This window comes from Schistocerca serialis, chromosome 10, assembly GCF_023864345.2.
Source record: "Schistocerca serialis cubense isolate TAMUIC-IGC-003099 chromosome 10, iqSchSeri2.2, whole genome shotgun sequence".
NCBI lineage: Eukaryota > Metazoa > Arthropoda > Insecta > Orthoptera > Acrididae > Schistocerca > Schistocerca serialis.
The window spans coordinates 199268784-199277302 of NC_064647.1; the positions used below are offsets into that span (position 1 = coordinate 199268784).

General features: G+C 47.1%; 1 pseudogene; it reads right to left on the reverse strand.

The window, feature by feature from the left end:
- Positions 1 to 2807: 2807 nt before the first annotated feature.
- Positions 2808 to 2925, reverse strand: LOC126425590 (5S ribosomal RNA; annotated as a pseudogene).
- Positions 2926 to 8519: the final 5594 nt, after the last annotated feature.

Below are 8519 nucleotides of genomic sequence, written 5' to 3' on the forward strand. Positions count from 1 at the left end.
TATTCTGACAAAAATAAAATAATCTCTAGAAATAGCAAATGAAATCAAAATTCGGTGACAGTTCCGAAATTCTTCTCCAAGACGAAGACAGGAACAGCAAGGGGGCACGAAATTACAGAGATTCTCAAGTTTATTACAATGGCCGCCTTAGTAACACACGCCAAACATTTGAGTATAACTACACTCCTGGAAATTGAAATAAGAACACCGTGAATTCATTGTCCCAGGAAGGGGAAACTTTATTGACACATTCCTGGGGTCAGATACATCACATGATCACACTGACAGAACCACAGGCACATAGACACAGGCAACAGAGCATACACAATGTCGGCACTAGTACAGTGTACATCCACCTTTCGCAGCAATGCAGGCTGCTATTCTCCCATGGAGACGATCGTAGAGATGCTGGATGTAGTCCTGTGGAACGGCTTGCCATGCCATTTCCACCTGGCGCCTCAGTTGGACCAGCGTTCGTGCTGGACGGCAGACCGCGTGAGACGACGCTTCATCCAGTCCCAAACATGCTCAATGGGGGACAGATCCGGAGATCTTGCTGGCCAGGGTAGTTGACGTACACCTTCTAGAGCACGTTGGGTGGCACGGGATACATGCGGACGTGCATTGTCCTGTTGGAACAGCAAGTTCCCTTGCCGGTCTAGGAATGGTAGAACGATGGGTTCGATGACGGTTTGGATGTACCGTGCACTATTCAGTGTCCCCTCGACGATCACCAGTGGTGTACGGCCAGTGTAGGAGATCGCTCCCCACACCATGATGCCGGGTGTTGGCCCTGTGTGCCTCGGTCGTATGCAGTCCTGATTGTGGCGCTCACCTCCACGGCGCCAAACACGCATACGACCATCATTGGCACCAAGGCAGAAGCGACTCTCATCGCTGAAGACGACACGTCTCCATTCGTCCCTCCATTCACGCCTGTCGCGACACCACTGGAGGCGGGCTGCACGATGTTGGGGCGTGAGCGGAAGACGGCCTAACGGTGTGCGGGACCGTAGCCCAGCTTCATGGAGACGGTTGCGAATGGTCCTCGCCGATACCCCAGGAGCAACAGTGTCCCTAATTTGCTGGGAAGTGGCGGTGCGGTCCCCTACGGCACTGCGTAGGATCCTACGGTCTTGGCGTGCATCCGTGCGTCGCTGCGGTCCGGTCCCAGGTCGACGGGCACGTGCACCTTCCGCCGACCACTGGCGACAACATCGATGTACTGTGGAGACCTCACGCCCCACGTGTTGAGCAATTCGGCGGTACGTCCACCCGGCCTCCCGCATGCCCACTATACGCCCTCGCTCAAAGTCCGTCAACTGCACATACGGTTCACGTCCACGCTGTCGCGGCATGCTACCAGTGTTAAAGACTGCGATGGAGCTCCGTATGCCACGGCAAACTGGCTTACACTGACGGCGGCGGTGCACAAATGCTGCGCAGCTAGCGCCATTCGACGGCCAACACCGCGGTTCCTGGTGTGTCCGCTGTGCCGTGCGTGTGATCATTGCTTGTACAGCCCTCTCGCAGTGTCCGGAGCAAGTATGGTGGGTCTGACACGCCGGTGTCAATGTGTTCTTTTTTCCATTTCCAGGAGTGTATTACATGTTACAAACTGCACAACACACGATTGCTATAAGCCCAATATCTGAACACAAATCAGTCCTCATCTCAGGAAAAGATAGACGCTAATTTGATAACTGCACTACTCACCTCAGCATAAAAAATTACCTCCTTCTTACACTGAAGCTAAAAGTGCTATACATATGACAGTGTCTCAACAAGATGATCGAACTAGATGGCGCACGCACTTGGAGCTGAATATTAGTTATCAACTGCGGAAACGGAACTTCATAGGGATACGAAATTAGGAGCAAGGACGGAATAGGGCAACTAACCTTATTACTACGATTAGTGGACGATTTGAAATTAGACAGTGACAAAATCGCAAAAGTCTACCTTCATTTCCTTCTCGAAGGAGTTGAGCGCACTACAAATGACAAGAGCACGTAATGTCCACCATTTCCTTGCATGTGCAACACCAATACGGGCAGAAATTCTGTGTGTGCTTGTCGAAGAACTACCAACTCAAGACTTTTACTTCACCCACGTTCTGTTCATTTGGACTGTCGGATTGAACACCAGTGGTCGTTAGTGCACACTGTGTTCATCTGCTCCTCCAGATGAGACATGAACGGTGTGCGCAGAACGAGCCTCACGCACTTTTGTGAAAAAACGAGTAAAGCAGCCTCGAATCTGGCCGTCTGTGGTTAGGAAATCGTCTACCGTAACCTCTATACACATCACTGTGTCTCCACTACGAAACCTAAACATAAATACCATATCTGCATACCCAGCGTTTGTAAACAATTGCGAAAGGCTTAAACGATTAGAACTGGCCAACAAATCTCAATCATAATCTAAAAATTCATTACGTAAGCTCAAGCTCAACCTCACAACTTGGACATAAAAATGGCAATCGATAAATAAACCAACAGCAAGTTGAGTACCACACACGAAACGAACAATTACCTCTGTAAGCAGCACTATCTCATAATCAATAAAAATCGAACACACATTACGCAGAACGCTTTGTTGGAATCAGCCTCCGTCTTCAGGCCACAAGTGGCCCATCGGGACCATCCGACCGCCGTGTCATCCTCACTGAGGATGCGGATAGGAGGGGCGTGTGGTCAGCACACCACTCTCCCGGTCGTTATGATCGTTTTCTTTGACCGGAGCCGCTACTATTCGGTCGAGTAGCTCCTCAATTGGCATCACGAGGCTGAGTGCACCCCTAAAAATGGCAACAGCGCATGGCGGTCTGGAAGGTCACCCATCCAAGTGCCGGCCACGCCCGATAGCGCTTAACTTCGGTGATCTGACGGGAACCGGTGTATCCACTGCGGCAAGGTCGTTGCCAGCCTTTACTAGCTGCTCCTAAAATAGCTGCTGTTCGTCCTGAAACACCTTCCGCATCGCAGCCAGGCCCGATCTCACCTCACGTCACAACACGGCCACACGGGCGCCCGGGCGCCCGCTACGGAAGCGGGTCACGCCCGTGCCTCCAATCACACGTCACAACGTATCGTGTCGCGCGCTGCCGCCTGCGTTATCGAACATTTCCTGTCTGCTCTTAAGCGGCGTTCCGGCGTAGCGATGTAACTCCTAGAGCAGTGGTTCTCAAAGTATGCGCCACGGCGCTCTGGTGCGCCCTAGAACATTTGCGGATGCGCCCTATAATATTTAAGGAAAACATATGGCCAAATATGAAACAACATACAGCTAATCAATGTTATCCATTTCACGACAGGTATAATACGGAAGGAGTCGAATAGTTTGGTTAAGGAAGTAAGGTGGCTTATTCTCCTTGAGTGTCGACAGTATTCGGAACGTTTCATGCCGACTGTCTTCTCTCTTCCATTGCTGCTAATCTAACAGTAGCGACTGTTTGCCAGCTGGGCAAAGGTATTTCAAAATAATTAGTGACGATAAAGCCATTGCTGGCCCATCGGGGTCATCCCTTACGCCACCGAGAAGTGTAAGGAATTCGAGGGAAAGTGTAACCGCGGTGATGCGAAAAAAATAATTATTAGTATGGCAGAATGCTGCGGTCTGAAGAAACAGAATGGTCAGAAAATTGTCACATTGCTACTGAGACGCCCTGCTAAGCCCTCCGGGCAGGACAGGTAGTTTAAGTTGTGGAAAGCGGCCAAAATAAGCGGCTGACAGCTACACTCGAACATACAACCTTTTATTTGATCAAACATTACAAGGCATCGTATGAAAGGTAGTTTTTTTAAAAAAACACAGCTTTAGTTTTGGAAATTAATTCGCGGCTGAATGCACTAAAATCTCATGCCTTAAGGGCAAGACCACCTTAATTTAAAATGGCTGAAAGCCAATAACGTAAAGCTCAACCAAAATCGGAAATTTAAAAGACAAAGCCGTATCTTAAAACAGTTCCTTAATTAATCAGAAGGCTCAAAGAATCAGACAGCTTAAGAGCAGAACAACTGTAATTCACAATCGGCTGAAGGCCCAATACTTGAGACACAATAACATTAATTTTAAAAATGCCAAAGGCTTTACATAAAACAGTTCTTAAATTAGGCTGAAGGCCCAAACCATCTGATGCCTTAAGGGCAAAACAACCTTAATCTAAAAATCGGCTAGAAGCCATACAAGTACAAACAGCAAGAACAAACAAGAAAAGGCAGTACACCCAAGGGCACTCAGAAGTTCCGAGGGTCGGCCTGGAATTCAAACACTAACGCTCGCTTATGTGAGACAGGCAGTCGGCCCAACCATTCTCGATCCGACGACAACCCAACTGACAGACCCACTGACAAGATAACCTCCGCTTCATCTGACCAGCACACAACAGGGAGTTCAATGGAACAATGTAGATGGTATTGGTGCCCACAACCAATTACACATTGAGCTGTCAAACTACACAGCATTCTGGACAGCGACAACACGATGAGGAAAACACACTGCCTGAATTTATGTCAATGGCCAGGGCAGGTAACCGGAACGTTAACAGCCACAATGCAGAAGACTCTGCTGGTGCACTTCAATTGAAATAACCAAGTGAAGTTAAACTCCACCGGAGGGTGGCTAAAATTTGCCAACTTCAAAAACATACATTCCTCGCAGGAATGTCCCAACAGCCGACAACGAACTTCAGACGACACAATGTGAAGAGTCGTGACTTGCTGGTAGATTGAGTCAGAACTAAACTTTCATGTCCAGGATCGATGAGCCACGAACCTCGTAGCAATGGGAACAGCACCAGAGACTCGGACACCACATAGAGGCCGCCAGCAAGCCCGGCCAAACCACGCGCCGCAGAGATTTCCTCGCTGCTCCATCCCAACCGACCAACTGCCCAGGATCGGAAACGGTGAGAGGACCAAATATACGTCGGCCGATGAGACGACCAACCGAACAACCAACCAATGGTCGTCCCACTCCAATCTTCCTCCGTTGGACGGTTCATGCGTGTCGCCAGCGGTCGGCGAGCACTGGCTGTCGTCGCCTCACCGGCGCTCCGTCCCCGACTTCACTGTTGCTGCGTCCCGACTGCACTGCTGGTCCGCCTTCAACTAACTGACAGACACACGACGACCCGGAAATACTATCGGTCGCTCCAGAGATGGTACGACAGTGCACTTATCGATATGCGCTGCTGCTGCTGCCGCTCACGGGCAAGTAAGGCAGGAAGTTAGTGACGCCAGTAAATGGAATAAGAAAACGAGGGGGCAGTACCGAAATGGAAGATGACGAACAATAAATGGCATGAACACGAGCCGTGCAAGGCTCAGCTATAATCATATCAGTATACATTGGTGGGAGTGATTAATGGCCAACACAGTAACTTATTTGATCTCTGCTGTAAAAAACTTGCAGTCCAAGACTGCAACTATGGATTGCAAGTTTTTACGTTCAATCCCGCGTCCGGCCATCCTGATTTAGGTTTTCTGTGATTTCCCTAAATCACTCCAGGCAAATGCCGGGATGGTTCCTCTGAAAGGGCACGGCCGACTTCCTTCCCCATCCTTCCCTAATCCGATGAGACCGATGACCACACTGTCTGGTCTCCTTCCCCAAACCACCCAACCAAGTTTTTAAAACATAATGCTTCACGGTGATTCATTATTAATAAGCGCCTCAAATGCTATTTTCTTCAACTCATTGCCCTAGAACTGCATTACAACAGCCTTACCTTAATTTCACACTTTTTTGGTAGAAATGATGCGCTTTTAGCGAAACCTTTTTACTTTTGTTTGTAAAATATAACTATCATAGTCGCTGGTCGGTACAGGCGCACAAGCATCCGTGGATGACTAGCACGGTCGTGGAATTTTCATAACCATCCCCTATCTCACCAGCCCTCGCCCTGCAGCCGCCGTGCAAATTATTTTCGCACACCTCGTTTCGTGCCTTCTTTGCATGACCAAACGGTACGACATACGAAGTGTGGCTAGAAAAAAACCGGACTAGTACTGGTGAAACAATAAAACGAATGCAGTAAGGCTGAAAGTCGCGTGGCCTGTCACGTGACTCTCGCTCCGCCTACTGCTCGAGTTTCATCTGCCTCCTGCACTCAGTCTGCCCGTGGCGTCTGTTTTAAGTAGTTGACGTTTTGTCTGTGCGTCGGAAAATGTTGAGTGTACAGAAAGAACAGCGTGTTAACATCAAATTTTGTTTCAAACTAGGAAAATCTGCAAGTGAAACGTTTGTAATGTTACAACAAGTGTACGGCGATGATTGTTTATCGCGAACACAAGTGTTTGAGTGGTTTAAACGATTTAAAGATGGCCGCGAAGACACCAGTGATGACACTCGCACTGGCAGACCATTGTCAGCAAAAACAGATGCAAACATTGAAAAAATCGGTAAACTTGTTCGACAAATCGCCGTTTAACAATCAGAGCAGTGTCTGAGTTAACAGGAGTTGACAAGGAAAGTGTTAGGCAGATTCTTCATGAAAGTTTCAACATGAACAAAGTGTGTTCAAAAATGGTTCCAAAGTGTCTCACAATTGAACAGAAGGAACGCCGAAGAATGATTTGTTCTGACATCCTGGAAAACATTGAAAGTGATCCCACCTTCTTACAAAATGTTATTACTTGCGATGAATCGTGATTTTTTACTTACTCGTACGATCCCGAAACTAAACGCCAATCGATGCATTGGAAAACTCCTGGTTCTCGACGACAAAAAAAAGCACGAATGTCAAAATCGAAATTCAAGGCAATGATGATTGTTTTTTTGACATCAAAGGGATTGTGCACGTTGATTGGGTACCAGAGGGACAAACAGTGAATCAGCATTACTACATTAGCGTCCTGGCTACCCTACGTGAGCGAGTACGGAGAAAACGGAACGATTTGTGGAGAAAAAAGTCATGGATCCTTCACCAAGACAATGCCCCAGCTCACAGTGCGTTGTCAGTGAAGACGTTTTTGGCAAAACACAACATTCCCATCTTAGATCATCCACCCTACTCACCTGATTTGGCCCCCTGTGACTTTTTTCTTCTCCCTAAAGTCAAGTCAGCTTTGAAAGGAACTAGATTTGAGACTGTTGAAGCAGTAAAAGAAAAAGCGACGGAAGTAATGTATGGACTTACCGAAAATGATCTGCAGCATTGCTATGAACAGTGGAAAATTCGTATGGAGCGGTGTAGAGACCGAGGAGGAGAGTACATTGAAGGAGATAACATGAAATTGTAAATAATTGTAAATAAATGTTTTTTCCAGCATCAGTCCGGTTTTTTTCTAGCCGCACCTCGTATGCGTCGCTCTTAAAGTTAGTAAATAAACATTGAGTTAATCCACAGTGTTGTCAAGCGTTAATGGATTTCTGGTCAGACTCATTTTCCTAGACCAATGGTTCTCAAACTTTTTGAACTTAGGGCGCATTTAAAAGGCCGCAAGTAATTGTGGGCGCACTGTATACACATTTCTGAGGAATATTTTACAACAGTCAATACAGGAAATAAACACTGTGATAAAATAGCAATTAAGTCATTTTATTTTGTATTTCGCGTCCCGACTCCAGAAAATACAACTTATAATAATAAAAAAATACATTATCACAACATGAACAATTAATTTGTATACAAAAAATGAGAGAGACTCATGACGCACGATTGTCACCCGAACGCGACGGCCGAACGCCGTATTACCTCCTACCCTGCCAAGAGGAACTATTAAGTGGAACGTATTGAAATGAAATAATGCAATAAAACTAACGATTAATTCAAATTGTAGAGAAAAGTAATAATGCAATACAAATGAAGCATACCGTACGTCTACTCTTTGTAGTGTTTAAGAGAAACATGGGTCTGATGTGTTCTCGCGATTTCTTCTATGTTGGGATATATGATTGAAAGATAAACTCTCAACTGGTTCAAATGGCTCTGAGCACTATCGGACAACATCTGAGGTCATCAGTCACCTAGAACTCAGAACTACTTAAACCTAACTAACCTAAGGACATCACACACATCCATGCCAGAGGCAGGATTCGAACCTGCGACCGTAGCGGTCTCGCGGTTCCAAACTGAAGTGCCTAGAACCGCACGGCCACACCGGTAAGTACGAGGGCAGTTCAATAAGTAATGCAACACATTTTTTTCTGAAACAGGGGTTGTTTCATTCAGCATTGAAATACACCAGGTTATTCCCCAATCTTTTAGCTACACAACACTATTTTTCAACGTAATCTCCATTCAATGCTAGGGCCTTACGCCACCTTGAAATGAGGGCCCGTATGCCTGCACGGTACCATTCCACTGGTCGATGTCGGAGCCAACGTCGTACTGCATCAATAACTTCATCATCCGCGTAGTGCGTCCCACGGATTGCGTCCTTCATTGGGCCAAACATATGGAAATCCGACGGTGCGAGATCGGGGCTGTAGGGTGCATGAGGAAGAACAGTCCACTGAAGTTTTGTGAGCTCCTCTTGGGTGCGAAGACTTGTGTGAGGTCTTGCGTTATCATG